At 40.0% G+C, this 19,465-nt stretch overlaps 1 long non-coding RNA gene across 1 annotated transcript; it reads right to left on the reverse strand.

Annotated features, from left to right (window-relative positions):
• Positions 1 to 2,331: 2,331 nt before the first annotated feature.
• Positions 2,332 to 14,199, reverse strand: LOC118605474. The gene is made up of 3 exons (XR_004952176.1): positions 14,101 to 14,199; positions 3,174 to 3,376; positions 2,332 to 2,576 (listed from the first exon to the last, which is right to left on the reverse strand). It is a non-coding gene; the product is annotated as an uncharacterized LOC118605474 (long non-coding RNA).
• Between the last annotated feature and the right edge of the window lie 5,266 nt (positions 14,200 to 19,465).

The following is a 19,465-nucleotide window of genomic DNA, read 5'->3' on the forward strand; positions in this document are numbered from 1 at the left end:
ATAGCCATCCCGATGAGTCCTAGCTAGTGGCCATGGAGGGGAGAAGATAGAAATTATTTATGAGGTGGACTAATCAAGATTCTTGGCTGGCTGAATGTGTATAGTAGAGAGTAAAAAAACAACTAGGAAGTTTCTTGTTTAGATGACTTTGTGAATGATGACAATATTAAAAGCAGATTGACCATACAAAAAGACGACCAGTTTTGGAGAAGAGTTGATAAAAAGTTTGAGGAACTGCTTTAGTGAAAAATGCCACATAATGATGCTAAGACTTTAATTATGTGTCCAGTTACCAGTGTAGGGGACAGATACTGTTGCAAATGAGGGTCATTTGTTGCTCCAGTGTCTGTTGCTGGTTGATTTCCAGCTGCATGACTTGAAGTTGCTCTGTGTTACACCCATAGCTTGTCTTACGTGCTAATTGTGCCCCATGGTGTGGTCACTATGGTCACTAGAGAAACTTCGAAACTGCCTGGGAATGAAACAGTCCAAGCGTAGGGCCACCCCAAGACGCCCAACCAGAAGGCCTCTCCTACTGATCGTGGGCCCGTGTGGTGCCACTTTCGCATCTGCTAAAAATCCAGAGGTTGGACAGTAATCTGTTGATAGGGGAAAACAGCATACTTGGGTAGATGATCTCGCTGTTATGACTGTCCTCAGGCCCTGCTTTGAGTCTCTGCTCAGATCTGACCTCCTGGCCTGAGGGATCACAGTGGGAAAAGAATTCTTTCCAGTCAGCCTTGTCTTTGCTCTTTCCCCCACCACACCTTCTACACATCTCAGAGCCTCTGATGCGCCTTCCATGTCACCAGAATGCCTTCTTTTTCCACATTGAACAAGTCTGTTCACCGGAAGCTTCCTAAATGAGAAAGTTGCTGGAGCAACCTATCTCTGGCTAGGGTCCCTGACTGTCTGATTGGTGCCCAAATAGAAGCCTTTTATTCAGCGTGGGGATTTTGTGTGTGTTGCTTATTCAGTCTCACATTGTTTTAAGTAAAAGTCTAAGGCATCTTACAATACAACGAGGCTTTATATGTGTGTGTGTGTGTGTGCGCGCGCGCGCGTGTGTGTATACACACACACACATATATATAAAGCCCCATTGTATTGTGTGTATATATATACACATATATATACATATATGTGTGTATATATATATATACACACACAATACATATATATATACACACAATACATATATATATATACACACACACATATATATATATATATATAAACAGAGGGACTGGGGGTGGGGTGCCTTGCTTGGGACTGAGCTTGGGGAGCACAGGCAGAGGCTCCCCCTGCTGACCCGCTTTGCTCCTGCAGCCCTCCTCCTTCTGACCACTTCAGCCTATGTGAAGTCCTGTGCGGTTTCATAGGGAAGAGAGAATCGCCCAGATTCAGAAGATACTCTTTCTTTCAGAAACAATCACCTGTGTCCCTGGCAGACTGATCATGTTTAAAACTCATTCCATCACGTTCTGCCCCTCTCTTTCCCTAGCTTTTGCACAAATATGCAGGGTCTTAATTTGATCGTCTGTGGTACATATATCTGACCCTGATGCTGAGCCAGCCCTTTGCTCTAAGTGGGAACACTAAGGCGGACAAGACACAGTCCTTGCCCTTGGGAAACCAGCATAAGCGAAGTTACTCTTTGGGGTGGTAAAGCCCTAGCCAGTCCAGGTTGGAACCGCTCAGTCTAAAGGGGGTCCCCAGCCCAGGGTCCAGACTCAGGCCTGTGAGGTATTTAGAATTTTCAGGAAATGGGAGTAATTTACCTGGAGTTCACTTCACAGTTAGTCCAGTCCTTCTTCTAGACTGAGGCAGAACCAGGCTGCCCTCTACAGGTGGGGCTCCACCCAGGTGATCTTTAATCTCAGAGGACTCCTTCCACTAGGTCGGGGAGGACTAGAGCAGCAATTCCCTACACAGGTCCCTGGACTCAGCAGCAGCAGCATTCCCTGGCAATGGTTAGATATATAAATTCTCAGGCCCCACTCCAGCCCTACAGAAAGGCAACTCTAGAGGTGGGGCCAGCAGTCTGTACTTTAGCAAGCCCTCCAGAGGATTCTGATACACTCCCAAGTTTGAGAACCACTGGTCCAGATAAAGAGGTATGGCCACCTTTGCGAGTCCTACTTGACAGCTTGGCTTCTTGAGACATGGCCTCTCTCCTGCCTTCTATTAGCCGCAGAAGCACAGCATGTCAGAGGTACTTACTGCATACCCCTTGCTGCTGTGAATGAGAACAGTGAGGTGCATCCTGTCGGGGAAGCCCCCCAATCCTCCCAACTTACCTGAGAGGAAAAGCAAGACCCGTGAAAGTGACTCTCCAGGGATTCCTCAGACTGACCCACTCTGGTTTTCAGGGCTCTGCATAGCCTCTCATGTGGCACCACCTCTTCCAGTCCTATAACTGGGGTACCTCAGAGCTCCGGGCCCACCACGCAGGCTCTCTTAGCCCCTTGCCTCATCTTCCTCTCCTGGGCAGTGATGCTGCACTCAGGTTTCTTCTCTTTGACCACACTGGTCTTGCCTGTCACTCACTCAGAGATGGACCATGAAGGAGACAGCTGTGAACGGATAACGACAGGATTTAGTTTTGTTTTTAATCGTCTCCAGCATGTAAAACTACTTGTGAATCACAGTGAGATAGGAAGTCATCAGAAAGACAGGAAACGTTCGAGGATGGAAATGCATCCCCTTCAGCCTGGTCACATGCTAAAGATGTCTTTCAGATAAGTACCAGCGGCTTTTTTGGCAAGGTGGAATTAAGGGACTATTTTGCCTTTCCTTCTCCCTGATGTTCACGAGTGTTGATTTTCTAGCAGGGAGAAGAAAAGAATAGCATCTTATTAATATTAGTGGTTTCTTTCTTTTATTATTATTTAACATCGTCAAAAGGGAGCTTGTACTTTGAAGACACAATTTTCTTTCTAAGGTCGGAAACCTTCCCCACGCTTCACACACACCTTCTAAGCACTGTCCGCGTAGTGCTGCATTAGCTACAGAAGGTCTTTCTGTCCCTCTCCACTTGTTATGGTCTTTGCAACAGGTCCAATGCTCCTTTGTTTCAAAACACTACCACACACATTCCTCCATCCCTTACCCAGTGGGCAGTGAGGGGAGCAGAGCGAACTTTACACAAAGGAAAAGCTATCCTTTCTCACCAAATTCGCAGGAGGCTTTAATCAAATACTGCAGCCGAAGGTACTGAGCAGTGGAGGAAATCATCTAGTGATAAAACGATTCTTTTTCACACTTGCAGAGGGAGCTACGCTCTATCCAGCCCTCTTGAGAGGTAGGTTTTCTGCGAGCCTGTTCCATCCAGAGATGTTTCAGGAGGTACTGGTAGCATGGTTGGAATTTTGGACTGGAATTAAAAAAAGAGAAAGAGAAGAACTTGCAACTGGTGTAGAAATAGGAGCCCAGGGCATAAAAGGCATGCTTAACTCACACATGTGCACACACACACGCACACGCTCAAGACTAATTCTGCTTTGTTTTCTGGATATCCCATCTTTCTATTCCAAGAAAGTGGTCAATCTTTATATTTCTTAGCCTTAGGAACACTTGCTCAGTGGGAAGCTGTGTTTCTAGAAGATAAACTCTTTTTTTTCTGGCCTAAATGAAAGTTTAATCTCATTGAGGATATTATATTATTCTGGAAGTGGGAGGTGCTTGGGGAAGGAATAGGGTTGAGCTGGAGGAGGAGGAAGATTCGTGGGTTCATTGAGGGCTGGACCTGTACTTTGTGCTCTCAGTGTCCTGGGGATATAGCAGGGGATATGGCAGGCCCTCCAGGAGGAGGATGTGCCCAGAGAGGCTAGATCTAGCTCTGGGGCTACACAGATCACATAGAGATAGCATAGTGGTTGAAAAAAATCAGGTGGCCTGAGTTTGAACCCAAGCTCTGCTATTTGCCGACTGTATGACATGGGATAGTTACTTCTCTTTATATGTCCCAATGTCCTCATCTGTAAAATGAGGATAATTTATGTAATCCACGAACATTTATTGAACTACATGCCAAGAACTGTTCTAGAGAGTTGGTACACAGAAATAAACAAAATAAAGATCCTACCCTTATGAAGCTTACATTCTAGGGCAGGCAGACAGAAAACACTATTAGTTCATAATCTGCATAGCATGATATGTTAGAAGATCAGTGCTATGGATACAAAAGCCAAGCACGAGAAGGGAATGGGGAGTTGTGGGGGATGAGCCACAGATGCAGGTAGCCAGGATAGGCCTCACTGAGAAGGAAATATCTGAACAAAGACTTGAAAAAGATAAGGGAGAACTATGAGTTATCTGGGGAAAAGTATGATCTAGATCAAAGAGTAGTTGGCTCATGTGATATTATTCACGTAAAACACAACCACGTCCTTGGCACTTTAGTAACATTCCATAAACATTAGTCGTTGTTGTTATTTTCATGCCCAAGTGTTGCCTAGCAGCTGCCAGACAGCAGGGTACCACGTGAGCTGGGAAAGGAAGCATATTGACAGTAACTAGCATACTCTGAACTGGAAGACCCCTCCAACTCTTTTGCTATGGATAAGATCCCCAGAAACTTTGTCTGATTCTGAGATGAGGGGAGGAATCCCTAATAATGACTAGGACCGAATTTCCCTCCAGCCCTGCCAAATGGAGACTCAGCGTCAGATTCTATTATGAGTTAAAGAAAATTAAGTAATGTAGTTTTCTATCCTGCATTGATAGAGTAAGACTCCTGCTCATCCCAGAGAAAAATGGAAAGAGAGAGAGAAAAGAAAAACAATCTAGATACACAGTAGGGTCCTGGAATGAAAGATTGAAAATTGTCTGAATGCTGCAGATCAGCAAGTAGATATGACTTGCATGAGACAGGGGTGAGGACGAGGCAAAAATAAGTTGGGGTCAGAAAGAAGAAAAATGTTCCAACAAGGATCATGTTGGAGAACATACCTGGGCATACCAGAAGTGAAATACCGATGGCTCTGTCAACAGAGGCAAGTCCTGAATGTATGTCCAGAACAACCAACTGCCAAAGAAGGTGAGAGCAATAGACACCATAGGTCAGAAGGGCTGGTGGTGACAGGGGCAGAGCATGGGTCCAGGAAACCCAGTTCGCCCACAGTCAAAATGATTGTGCTTCATAGATCAGGGGCCTTAAATGTGTTAGAATTCGGAAATGTTAAAATCCTGGAAAAAGCTTTAGTGCTTATCTGATCCGACCCCCTCTTTTTTATAAGTGAGGAAACTGAGACTCAGAAATATGAAACAGCTTGTCAAAAGTCACATTCTCAGTGACAGACACCCAACTCAAACTACCTCAATAAGCAATAAGAAAATGTATTGGCTCTCGTAACTGTGAAAACCAGTTACAACATCCACACACCAAGAAAGAGACAGAAATTTGGGTGTGAACAAATCCAGAATTTACAGCAGAGACAAGATGAAAAGTAGACTGCTGTCCAGTGTTCTGTGAAGACATAGGGATGCATGTGGCTCCCTGGAATTTACAAGATTTTTCTTAAAACTTTCTGTGGTCCATTTCCCAGAACAAAATGAATCAAATGTCTACTTTGTGGGAGGCAGGAAACTGCTTGCAATGCTAAATGGCACTTTTCTCCAAGGTCTGTGTAATAACAGTCTAAAACAGAAGGTATAAACCGATGGCCCATGAACTGAATCAAATCTCCAGCTGGGCTTCGTCTGAACCATGTAGTGGGTGTTTTTAGAAATTTATTTACTTAACAAGTAAATAAATGCCGAGCACTTCCTATGTGCTGGATAATATTCTAGGTACTTGGCACACAAAAGTGAACAAAACAGGACAAAAAATCTTAGCCTCATTTGATTATAGTGGTAGGAAATGGGCAGGTCAACCAATAAGTTTTAAAAAATATTTATTTAGAAGGTGATAAATAGTACAGATAAAGAAAAGAGAGAAGCAGGGAGAAAGTATAAGGTAGGAAGGAGAGGGTGTTGAGATTTTAAAGAGGGCTGTCAGGAAAAGCTTCTCTGAGAAGGAGACATTTGAGCAAAGACCTGAAGAGAAGAAGGAGAAAGCTTTGTAGGTATGTAGAGAAAGAACATTCCAGGTAGAAGGACAAGCAAGTGCAAAAATCTTAAGGCAGAAACATACCTGTGATGCTTAGGAAACAATAAAGATGTCTGGTTTTTGTTTTTGGTTTTGTTTTCAGTTTTGTTGTTGTAATCTGTATAAACTGCCAACATTTAAAAATTGGGAGATTTCACATCAACACCCAAATTTCCAATTTTTCTTGAAAAGAAATATTCAGTTAAGATCTGGTAATATTGTCCCCAAATTATTTCATAAGGGAAAGAGCTAGACTTAAGTAGGAGTTCTTCTATAATGTGACATGCCTCTCAAGGCAATATAGTCCTCCTGCCCACCTCTAGTTCCTTCTGTTAGCCTCACTCTTAGCTACTTCATTCGTTTTAATTGCCTGCCAGTCAAGGCCTTGCAGAAATTTAAGCCCTGTAGTCTATCTACATGGACTAGGTGACGCTGTAGTTGTAGTAAATACCAACAGCTTAGTGGCTTAATTTAATGCAAGTTTTATTTCTTGTTCACACAAAAGCCAACAGAGGTGGTGTGATTTTTCCCGGTATCTGCCGTTCATGCAGTGACTCCAGGACCCAGGTTATTTCCATCTTGTGGCTCTACTATTTCAACTCGTGAGCTTCGTAGCCGCCATAGACAAGGAAGAGAGGAGACAGAGGGGACGTACTTGCCCTTAAATACTTCACCTTTGAAATGATACTCATCACTCCTGCTCACATTTTATTAGCTAGAACTAGTTGCATGGCGTTGCTTAACTGCAAGAAAGCTGAGAGGTGCAGCCTTTAGTGTGTCCAGGGAAGGAGAAAGAACCAGATAGAAGTAAGAAGTCTCTTGCTTACCCTTTGTTTAAAACTGTGTTTAAAAATTGTGCATCTAGTCTCAGCCAGAGCCACCTGATTATATCTATATGATGAGATGTTGTTGAGAAATTTTCCAAAGAATTGAGCTAGCCAGCCAAGTGGCTGCCTTATCTAAGCAATCTTCAATAAATTATACATGATACAGTGGTGACGTTTCTGAGCTCTGGATTCAGATAGCCTCTCTTTAAATTATGGATCTCCCATCGCTAACAGTGTGTCTTTGGCCAAGTTTTTTAATCTGTCTAAATCTATTTCTTGATTTTTAACTTGAAGATAATAAGAGTACTCACCACATAGGGTTAATGTGAAGATGAAAGAGATTATACTTGCGAAGTACATTGAAGAGTACTTGGTGAATCCTTAATAAGAATTTACCAAGAGGTCTTTAATAAATGTTAATATTATTATTATGAGATGTTTTTAAACTTTATGTTATGAAGTAATTCCAGACTGACAAGTGGCAAAAGCAGTGCAAAAATATTCCATATACTCTTTCCAAATTCCACAAATGCTAATACATCATCATACTTACTTTATTATTCTTTCTCTATATACATGCATTTTTTAAAAAATATTTGAGAATTACAGACATGATGCCCCCTTAACTCTAAATATTTCAGTATGTATTTCTAAAAAATGACATTTCCTTAACCAAAGCACAATTGCCAAAATCAAGAAATTAACATTGAAACAACAGTATTATCTAATCTACAAATTTTATCCAGATTTTGCCAGTTACTCCACTAATGTACTTTTTCCTGGCCCAGGATCAGGTTCAGAATCATGTATTGGATTTAGCTGTCACATTTCCCCTTTTAATTTGAAAAAGTTCTTCTTTATTTATCTTTCATGACCTTGACATTTTTATAAGAGCACAGGCTAGTTATTTGGTAAATGTTCTTCAGTTTGGGTTTGTCTTACATTTCCTCATAATTGAATTTAAGTTATTTGTTTGTTTGTTTGTTTGTTTGTTTTTGGTCAGGAATGTCCCAGGAGCCATATAATGGCCTTGTCAGTTCTTCACTTCAAGAGGTTACAATGATGCCTATTTATCCCATTAATGGTGAAGTTCCCTTTGATCACTTGGTTAAGGCGGTATCTGCTTAAGTTTTCTCCTCTGTAAAATTACTAATTTTACTTTTTTAATACATATCTTTTGGTATGTATTAAATACATAATACATATCTTTTGGTATGTATTTAATATATATCTATACAATACTTTGATATTGCATAAATATCCCCTTTCTCATTATACTTTTGCTCACTAATTTTAGCTTTTATTGATGAATCTTACCTGAAGCAATTTTTACTATGGTGGTGGCCAAATGGTAATTGTGGAATGCCATCATTCTTTCTACATTTCCTCTTTAGTTATCATTATATATCAATGCATCTTGAGCCTCTCAAAAGGAATAGGTGCTCATGTATAGGACTAGTACACTTGCCATTAAATTAAAGGGCACGAATAATGAAAGAATGTAGCAACACCAAGGGACCTACAAAATAGGCACTATCGTTTCCATAGGAACTGATAATGTAATTTCTAACATGTATGTATGTGGCCACCATCACTACCCACGGCCTTCCAAACTGGTGATTTAAGGTGAGGTAGCTTGATGCATATTTACATATCTTTTGAAATTATCCAAAATATACTGTGCCTCTCGAGATCTAATATACTCTTGGTCACATCAAAGACAGCTTCACCAGGCTTTCAGAAAGCATGAGAATGAACAAGAAATCATGAGTAGATGAACTGAAAGAAGAGGAATCCACCTGAAGGGGAACCTTGGGATGTTTTAACTTTTACAGCACATGTAATAGATGAGCCAGTGATTGATGGAGAAAGGCTGGAGAGGGAGGATAGCATGGTATTATAGAAACCATGGTAAGAACCTGAAGAAAGAGGGAGCATCCAAATTTATCTTCCACTCCTGGGTATAGTCTTGGATTTGGAGTAACTTAGGTTCTTTAAATTAAAAAATCTTGGGGTGAGCATTATTGATATGCTTAAATCCATGAAGTAAGGGGACACTTCCCTGTGGGCTCCGGGGTATCTGTCCAACTCTTATCCCCAGAAGAAAAGCCACATGGCCATTCCCCTGCCCAAGCAGTGCTGCATCCAAGTCCACCAGGATATAGGAACCTGCTGTCCAGGCTCTGAAGCCAACCCACCAAGTCTACCCCCTTCATCTTTCACGAGAAAGAACAAAGCCCAAGGCCCTGGTGTATGACTCAGCTCTACCCCTTCAATGGCTGCTTGCAAAAACCACACTTCCCTTCTAGTACCCCATTTACCCCCTTCACACTCTCTAATCCCCACCATTCCCCTTTTCTAAGCATGTCTCACAGTCAGCAGTATAGAGGGTTACAGAAATCAGCAAGATAAGGTCATCGAAAGTGATGTTTAAGCAGTTCATTGATGACTTTTGAGAGGCCAGTTTTAATGAAAATTGTGATGTTTCCTGATATATTCACTATAGCCTACACCTTCCACAAAGACAGGTTAGCAATCTGCGAAGGAAGCTTAGTCATGGTATAGGCTTTTGCAGTCAAAATGTTAGGGCATATTTTCAAGGAACTGAAGGAAAGAACTAGAAAAGAATATGAACTTAAGATGCCAGAAAGAGGGAAATAACAGTCAATAGAAGTGGAGGTAGAGAATTATTGGTAAAATAAAGAACCCCAGAAAATGCTAGCTATAGGAATAAAGATAGGATGTGACTTCTCTGGAAATAGGTAGAAAGACTCAAGAGAAAAAACAAAGGATGGATGATGATGCAAACAAAATTGAGACAGTGGAGGAAAGCTGAGGCAGTGACCTCACAGGTGGAGGTCACCTGTGAAAAGGCAAGGAGGTCGGAGTTTTTTAAAAGAGTGAAAAGGATTTGGAATAGCTGCATGAAGAATTCAACAGGAAGTCAAGAGGAATAAAAAGTCTGCTCTGACAATAAAACGACTTATGAATCTGAAAAACAAACATGCCTGGATAACGCATTGGGTACAAATTGATTTCCTGCAGAAAAGTCTTTACAGGTCTCTGCTGATTGTAATGCTTGTTGGAACATCTTTCTGAACGTCTGAGTCTGATAAAAATCTTTGGCAGACTAATGGCTGGGATAACTATTAGCATGCACTTCTCAACACTTAGAGAAATGAAATTTTCCACTCACAGTAGGCTGTTAAAATCCTAATTATCCCCTCGGAGCCTGGTCCTCTCAATTTCAGAAACTAGCTCCCTTACGAAGGAAGAAAATCACACACATGTGCGCGCACATACACACATTCATACACACTGTGAATAAAATAAATCAATCTTCATTTCCTCATCCAGTAGCAACTCTAAGTCACTCCTTGACACATTGACTTTCTGGTAATCCTATCATTGATCATTCCAAAGAAAGCTTTCTATCCATTCCAGTGACAGCAGCAGCTGGTTTTTGTTGGAAGATACATTTTTGTCAACTCTGGAGAATATTCACTCCTACTCCCACAGCCTACTCCCACAGCCTCCCATACCATACTGTGGCCAATTGTGAATGAAAGTCCAGTTCCTCCCCTACTGGGATTTTGTGGAGAGACTGAGAAAAGCATTTCCCATGGAAATGAATGCTGAAAACTCTGGCAGGAAGGAGACAGTTATCCAGAGAGGGGTAGGAAAAGGTTTGCAGGGGTAGCAATGTAAGGGACTGACTGACACCAGAAGCAAAATACCAAATATTGATCATACCTTTTTCCAGTCCCTAAAAGGCTTCTCTGTGGTCTCAAGGTCTCAGAAAATGGCAGCATGCAAGCAACAGTGAGGAGAGTTGCCCTTACTTGGTCGTGAGAACAAAAACTAGGTAACTCAACCTGGGAAGCTCCAGTTCAAACGGAAGCCCTGTGGCAATTTGCCCAAAGGGGAACCCAAGAATGGAGTGGAAGTTGGAGGAGGTTTGGAAGCAGAGCCATGTATGCTTTGACCAAAGGGTGAACAACAAAAGAAGGAAAGGGGAAAAAAGCCTTCCTGTGTAGTCATCCCTGCACAGAGGCAGAATTAAGTTAATAGACTCAAATATACTCGACAAAATAGAGAAGTTGCAGCATTTTGTTATTAGGGAACTGGTGTTAAATTGCAATCAGATGTGTAGTTTAGTATACACAGATCATATTATATTACGTACTGCTATAATTATTAGAATTACTTTGAGGTTTGCAAAATGGGCTTTGTGGGAAATAACCTACAAATAAGTGATGATTGTAAGAGCTATTCCGTGAAGAAAAAAATAGTAACTGTAAGGTTAAATGCTTTAGAAAAAGTCAGGCTTGGGACCAAGTTGTATTTATCTCTAGAAGCTATGCTGGATGCTGCAAGTGTGCATTTCGAACCCACCAATGGTAAAAAAAAAAAAAAAAAAGAAGAAGAAGAAGAGAAGGAATCAGCAAGGGCTGTAAGGATGATGTTGTAGGGACACTGTTTGGGCAGTTAAAGAGTATAAGACATATAAAGTGAAGTGAATAGAATGGGGCCACCCCTGGGAGATAAAGGTAAACTATTGAGTTGAAGCACAACCAGACAGGTGATATGTTGTGTTCTTTCCCAAGGCTGACTGTTCTTTAACTGTGCTGTTCATCTCCTGAGAACACTTGAGTAGTTGCAGAGCAAACTTTTGCACTGACAGCTGAAATCAAGCACAACTTAAGCACAGTCCACTTACAGCCTCCCTATTCCTAGACCCTTTGATGAGGAATTAAAGACCCTCCACCAACTGGTCTCAACCTGCTTTCCCAAACTAAAGCACCAAAGAGCCACTCATTAATGCATTAGGATGGGAAATGATGAGTTAACATTGGGTATCTCTACCATCATGTTGGTAATTGATAGAAATTACTGGCTGCCTAAAAAGGAGGGAGATTATGAAAAGAACAGGGCTGCCCATCAGTCCAGTCAATGTACTATCTTCTCTGCTGCCCTCTCCACTTTCTCCCTCCTTCAGTCTCACTCCATTTCCAAAGCAGCCAGATGTACTCTGGAGCTGTTTCCTCCCTAGCTAGAGTTATCACCACATCCAAAACCAGGCTGGCAGCCCTTTGACATGCTCCAAACTTACTAACCTTCCTTTCCTTCTACTTTCTATTCCCCAGACAAGTCCATTAATAAATCATGACATTATTTGTCACAACAAAACATAGGAGAAATAGCTTAATGTTAATCGACATGAGAATTGGTTTTTAAAACTGTAGTTGGCACATTATGGTGTACTATGCAGCCATAAAAAAGGGAGAAAGCACTCTGTGAATTGACAGAAGAAATATCCATAATATAGTGTTGAGGGTTTTTTTTTTTTTAAGTAATTTGCCCAAAACCAATTTGGGAATCAGATGATTTCAACTTTGTAAAATAAATAAAACAAAACTAAAAATTCATAAATGTCTTGAGACTCCAAGGGTATGTTTGAGGAACAACAGGTGGTCTGTTTGGCTAAGGCTCAAAACTCATCTTGCTGGATTGGGTTGAATAGACACACTCTGAGGAGATTTAGAAGTGGAGGCGGTGGACAATCAGAGCAAGTTCTGGCTCAGAAAGACCGGGAGGAGGCAGGTCTAGGAGAAGAATGGGCAATAGGAAAGAAAAGGAGAGAGAAATAATTGCCGTAAGGAGAGGAAATACTCAAGGGATGACCTCCCAGTGACTCTGCAAGTCGCAAAGGGCTGTGGTGCAACAGCTATTTGTTAGAGTCAGTTTCTCAGCTCTAAATATAACTATGTATATATATATTTTCCATCACACTCTAGAAAAATAAAACTCCTCAGTGAGTTGTAGGTTTATAAATTGTCAGAACTTTTATTTATTTATTTTTAAACCACTACAGAAGGAAGATAACAGAACTGGTGTCTGCTGCCTCGAACACCAGAAATCACAGGGGTTTTTCTTAAAGAAGAAAAACCTAGAGAAAGGTGAGAGAGGAGAAGACAAAATGCTTTGAATTTAATGGAAGTTCATGTGCATATCACCATGTGAATAGTAATAGGTAATATGTGAACCAACATCATCTCCTGCAATTGTTTTATTATCCCCGAGGACTGTCTAAGTCTGTATTACAAGTCTTTATGACCATACATATGTAACAGGTTTATACTGACACAGATAAGGCTCTGTAGAAAAACCGTTTGACAACAGTGGTATTTTTATCCCTTTATAATTAATGAGAAAATCTGTACCTTGATGGATATCGGTGCACAGACAAATTTATTCTAATTTGGGACCTTCATCACTAGCAGTCAGCAGTCAGCTAACAAAGGCTTTTTGTTTAGTTCATTAGGTCCTCATTTCAGCTTCCTTATCAGCAAAGAGCAGGGCATTTAAAACACAACAGTGAATAAACAAAATATTTTCGATCCAAGTGATTTGTTTTATAGATTCCATTAAATGAAAACAGATTCCTTTCTTAATGGAAAATATACTTCTGGGGGATTTTGTGCTTTATTTTTGCTTATTTTTATTTTTTATTTTTAGTATTGTATTGTATAGTATTTATTTGTTTATTTGAATTTTTTTTTTTATGGTAACATTGGTTAACGAAATCCAATAAGTTTCAGCTCTATATTTTAACAGTAAGGCATATATATATTTACATTGGGTATTCATCTTCCCATAGTTAGATTTTTCTTTCTTTTTTTTTCTTTTTTGTAATTCTTTAATGTCATCATATATTTGATCCCTTTTACCCCATCTATCTCTCCCCTTCCCCTTCTCCCCTATCTTCTAGTAACCACAAGTCTATTGTCCGTGTCCATGAGTTTCTAGTTGTTTGTCCTGTTTGTTTGTTGCCTTTAGGTTTATATCCCACATATAAGTGATATCATGCGATTTTCAACTTTTTCTGTCTGGCTTATTTCACTTAGCATGATTATCTCGAGGTCCATCATGTTGTCACAAATGGCAGTATTTCACTCTTCTTATGGCTGAGTAATGTGCCATTGTATATACCACAGCTTCTTTATCCAGTCATCTATCATAGGACACTTTGGTTGTGTTTTATTTTTAAATATAATATTTTCCAAATATTCAAAATGTTTATAATATATGTGTTTTAATTTATAACAATAAAAGTTATTTTTAAAAATAGTAGAGATCAATAACAAAAAGATACTACTTTTAAAAAACTTTAGTCTATACCTGATTCTCCACTGCTGTGTCCTCCCAAAGAAGAATCATGCTGCCTCCTCAAACAAGAAGGCTGATTTTATCAGTGGGGTCGCCTTTGGTGACTCGATATGTTTGGCTGGACTGGTGGCAGTTGTTGACATCCCTGGAAGAAGCCAGTTCATCTCAGCAGTTTCTGTCATTTGTAAAAAAAAAAAAAAAAAAAAAAGTGCCTCAGTCAGAGAGCTTCAGTTGCCTTTGGCTTCGCTCATTTTGTCACGGTAGCCTCTGTTTCCCATAGAAGACAGAGTGTGACACATCCAAAAAGTTTACATATCAGTCAGGGTCCAATCAAAGAAACAGTAGATCAATAGGGGGGATTTAATACAGATAACTAGTTACCAAGGTGTTGGAAGAGCTGAGATACCAACCAGGGCAGAGCTGCAACCCAAGGATTAGCAACAGTTAGAAGCCACCACCTCCCCTAGGCAGGAAGGACAAAATGATAACCAGAGCCCAAAGCCAGGGCTGCCTGGTGAGAGGTGGCTCCACAGAGAGAGGCTTTCTCATAGGAGCTGGGCTATGAATGGAGCACAGCCCCTGTTAGAGAGGCCACTTGAAGCACGTAAAGGCGATGGAGGAGAAATATTTAGGCTTCTCTGTTTTGTCCTCCACCCAACCTCTCACCAATGTCTCAGATGAACTGAAGCTACCCAGAAGCAATTGGCAAAGGAGCCTGGGAAATAAGCAAGGGACCCTCGAGGCACCATGTCCATTCCTAGTTTAACCCACTCACTGTCGCCTGCCACTCGAATTGCACAGCATCCATGTAATTTGTGACCAGCCTCCACGCCAGTCCCAAACTGCTGCTTAAAGCTCCTCAATGGCTCCTCAGGATCCTCAGGTGCAGCCCAAGCCAGCTCTATAGACCCTGATCTGACCCTGCCACCACTCTACTGTTACCTCTTCTAATCACCTTCTCCAACTCCATGCTCCCTCCAGACTGAACCTTCTGAGAAGGTTTGTTTCTTTATAAAAAACTTTCAAAAATACAAGATGTCATAAAGAGTAATATAGTGACTACCCATGCATCCACCATTAGAAGATATGAAACTTTGCAAACACAGGTGAAGCCCTCTGAGTAACCTTTCCGTGATTATACTCCCTTCTTAGATCCATAGACAATTAAAACCTTTGTCCTGAATTTGATGTTTATCATTTCCAGGTATGTCTTCATGCTTTTATTATATATGTTAAACATTCCTAACTAATAAATGATATCGTAAGATTTTCAGATATTATACATATAATATTATATTGTATGTATCCTTTGGAAACTTGTTTTTTTCTCTCAACCTTACATTTAGGAAATATATGCAGTTTATATATGTAGCTCCATGTAGTTCATTCATTTTGACTGTTCTATACTAAAAAATTGAACCATAATTAATTTATTCATTCTCTTAAATGATGACATAAGTCGTTTCCAATTTTTTGCTATTACAAACAATGTTTGCATCAGCATTCGTATTCTTGTCTCATTATGTTGGCTCATAAGAGTTTCCCTGCGATGTACTTCTGAGGTAGAGCTGCAACTGGTTCATGGTGTGTGTGCTTTTTTGTTTTAGATATTAGCAAGTTGCTTTCCAAAATGGATATACCAGTTTGTATTTCTACTAGCAGGAAAAATGAGAATTCCTGTTGCTACTCATTCTTACTAACATTCAGTGATATCAATTTTTTTTTTTAAATTTGGCAAACTATCGGTGTTAAACTATATTTTACTGTGGTTTTCATATTTTTTTTTCCTGATAACCAGCAAAGTTGGGAATCTTTTTATGTGTATTGGTCATTGAATTTTCTTCTTCTATGAATAACCTGTTAATATTCTTTGTTCAAAATGTTGGAGAGGATGTGGAGAAATAGGAACCCTCATACACTGCTGGTGGGACTGCAAATTGGTACAACCACTATGGAAATCAGTATGGAGGTTCCTCAAAAAAACTAAGAATTGATCTACCATATGATCCAGCAATCCCTCTACTGGGTATTTACCCCCCAAAACTTGAAAACTCATATCTATAAAGATATTTGCACACCAGTGTTCATAGCAGCATTATTCACAGTGGCCAGGACATAGAAGTAACCAAAGTGCCCTACGATAGATGATTGGCTAAAGAAGCTGTGGTACATGTATATAATGGAATATTACTCAGCCACAAGAAGAGATGAAATACTGCCATTTGCAACAACATGGATAGACCTCAAGATAATCATGCTAAGCAAAATAAGCTAGACAGAAAAAGTTGAAAATCACATGATATCACTTATATGTGGATGCAAACCTAAAAGCAACAAACGAGCAGGACAAACAAACAGAGACTCGTGGACATGAACTATAGACTAGTGGTTACCATGGGACTATAGAATAGTGGTTACTAGCGAAGTGGAGGAGGAGAGGGGAGGTAGACAGGGTAAAGGGGGTCAAATATATGGTAGCTGAAGGAAACTTGACTTTAGGTGGTGAACAAACAATAGAATATACAGATGTCAAATGGTAATGTATGCCTGAAAATTATATGATTGTTTTTAACAATGTTGCCCCAATAAACTTAATAAAAAAAATATTCTTTTTCATTCTGTTTTGGGATGTTTACCTTTTCCCTATTTATCTGTGAGAGCAGATTTAGAGGTAGAGGTAGTAGAGAACCAGACCTATTCATACTTGGCATTGGTAGATGGCCAGGGACCCATGACATGCCTATTAACAAATTTGAAACATTTATTTGAAAGGACAAACTAAAAATATACATTTGGAAACAAAGGAAGCCACAATATCTGTTCTGAAGAACAAGCATCAGTAGAACATTAAGGACGTCCTAATTTTAACTTTTAGAATGTATGGCATGAAGTCCTTAGATTACAAAGGGACTGATTCCTTATCACTGGTCCTGCCCACCTCTGATTATGCAGGTGTTAACATTATGCCTTAGTTGCTACAGATATTTCTCTTTTTTAAAAAATAAAATATGACAAACAAAACTAAGGCCTCCCCTTTCAACCCTTCCTCTTATCTCCCTTCCCAGAGATCAGCCCATCCTCCCCATATCTTCCTTTCCAGAGACCTAGCTCCATTGTCCTAAAGTTTGCATGTAACAGTTCCCATTCATGTTTTTATATTGTAAAATAGCATATGTTCTGTTTCATGTTTAAATTTACATGGACTAGTTTATGCTACATGTATCCTTTAGCAACTTGCTTTTTCAACCAATCTGGTTTTCGAGATGTATCCACTATTCATGTAGATCTAGTTCATGTTAAATGTGAATAACCACATTTTATTTACCCATCCCCCTACAGGTAAACATATTGCTTCCACTATTTCTCTGTTATAACAGACCTGCAATAGATATTCTTATACTTACTCCTTGGGTACAGATACTGGAACGGTTCTTGGGAGTTATTGGCATAGATATTTTCTGAATTTCTTCATAATAAACTCTGAAACATTAAATGAATATTTTACTTATTAAAATAAAACTTATTATTCATAAAACATATTCACCATTCTATGAATATGTGTGGTTCAAATATCTCTGAATATGTATAGTTTGATCCCTTAAGGTATGTTAGCTTATGTGTATATTTTATCTCCCCTACTAGACCATGAGCCACTTGTCAAGAGTGACTACACCTTAGATTCCTTAAAATTCCCAGCAGCTAAGAGGGTGCCCTTTAATTGGTGTAACCCCCTTGCTATTCAAAGTATGTACCTCAAATCAGCACCATTGGCATCACCTAGGTGCTTTTTAGAAATGCAGAATCTTATGTGCCACCCCAGACCTGCTAAATCAGGTTCTGCATTTTAATAAGAACTCAAGGTACCATTAAAGTTTAAGCAGCACTGGTGTAGACTGAATGTTCCCTGGACCTTAACAGCAAGTGTGGTTAATATTAAATGTGTTAACCTCAATAGCTCATATTCCCTAATCCTACTTTATTTGTTCTCAAGGAGCTTAGCTATTACTGTGCCACATGATAAGTGTCACCCCATATGGTGTGGGGCATAGGAAAAGGGCATTTTGAGATGGGTGAGTCATCTTCCCAAAGAAGTTGATGTCTGAGCAAGTCTTAAAGGACTCACAGTCATTAACCAGTCAGACAAAGGAAGGGAGTTCTAGGCAGAGGGAATCAAATGAGAAAATACAAGCATGCTTAAAAACGTTTAGGGAGCTCCAAGTAATTAAGTGCACATAAAGTATCACAACAGGAAACTGAGAGCATATTATGAAAGATCTTATTTTCTAAGCAAAAGAGTTCTGTTTTTAACATTCAGGCAGGCTGGGAGAAACTAGTGAAGTATTTTTGGTAATAAATGACACAATTACATTTGTAATATAGATAGGTCACTCTAGAAGCAGTTTCAAGATTGAATTTGAAGGAGGCTGGACTGGCAAAAAAAAATTGACAGATGGCAAGGTGGTCAGCATATCCGGAAGTGACCTTCAGACCAGGGTCACTAAAAGAAGTCTTGAGAAATAGCCCACCAGAGAGCAGTTGCTCTATGCGGCCTAGAGATTCAGAATCTGCATGACTGTAGATCTGGATTGCTGATCTGTGATGGAGCTGGCAAGAGGGAGCTTCAGTCACACTTCTCCAGGTTGCATGTTACAATAGATGGAAAACTTGCATTCTCTCAGCAAGTGGCTTGGTAAGATCAGGATGGACATATTTTTGTGGAAGGTAACAGTCTTAACACTGATGATTCATTCGTTCAAGACATATGCATTCATTCATTCAATAAACATTTGAGCATCATACATGCATTATACTCATGGAAGGATAAAAGCACCATGGTAAGCTCATAAAAGCTCCCAGGGGCTGCAAACCACCAACCTCAATTTCTTAGTGTATTGATTTAATAGGTTTTCTTTTATACCTGAGTATAACACAAGATTCAACCCTGCTTCACCCCACTTCAGGAACTGCTTTGAGAACAACAGGGAAGAAAGAAGTTTGAGACACCTAGAACATTGATCTACTTGAACCCATGTTCAGAGTCTTGAGATGGGCCACAGTATTCAGAGGTATACCCTCCTCTTCCTGGCATCACTTTTCTATATCAAACACCGTGCAGTTTCTATAGCAGAAAGAGATTGGCTCTATTTCCCAGTTGGTAAGGATACAATACCAATGGAATAAACACAGTTTAGGAAATTGGAGATTATAATGGATATGGTAAGAGCAATATTATGGATTTACACAAGGCACTGTAGGTATTTAAAAGAGGAGCAAGAAATTGGGCAAAATATGTCAGTGAAGCCTCCAGGAGGAGTAATTCTTGAGCTTTGAATTTTATCTTAAGGAAAAATAAAAGCCAGCTAGTTTAAGAGGGGTG

Source organism: Rousettus aegyptiacus, unplaced genomic scaffold (genome assembly GCF_014176215.1).
Source record: "Rousettus aegyptiacus isolate mRouAeg1 unplaced genomic scaffold, mRouAeg1.p scaffold_m13_p_7, whole genome shotgun sequence".
Lineage (NCBI taxonomy): Eukaryota > Metazoa > Chordata > Mammalia > Chiroptera > Pteropodidae > Rousettus > Rousettus aegyptiacus.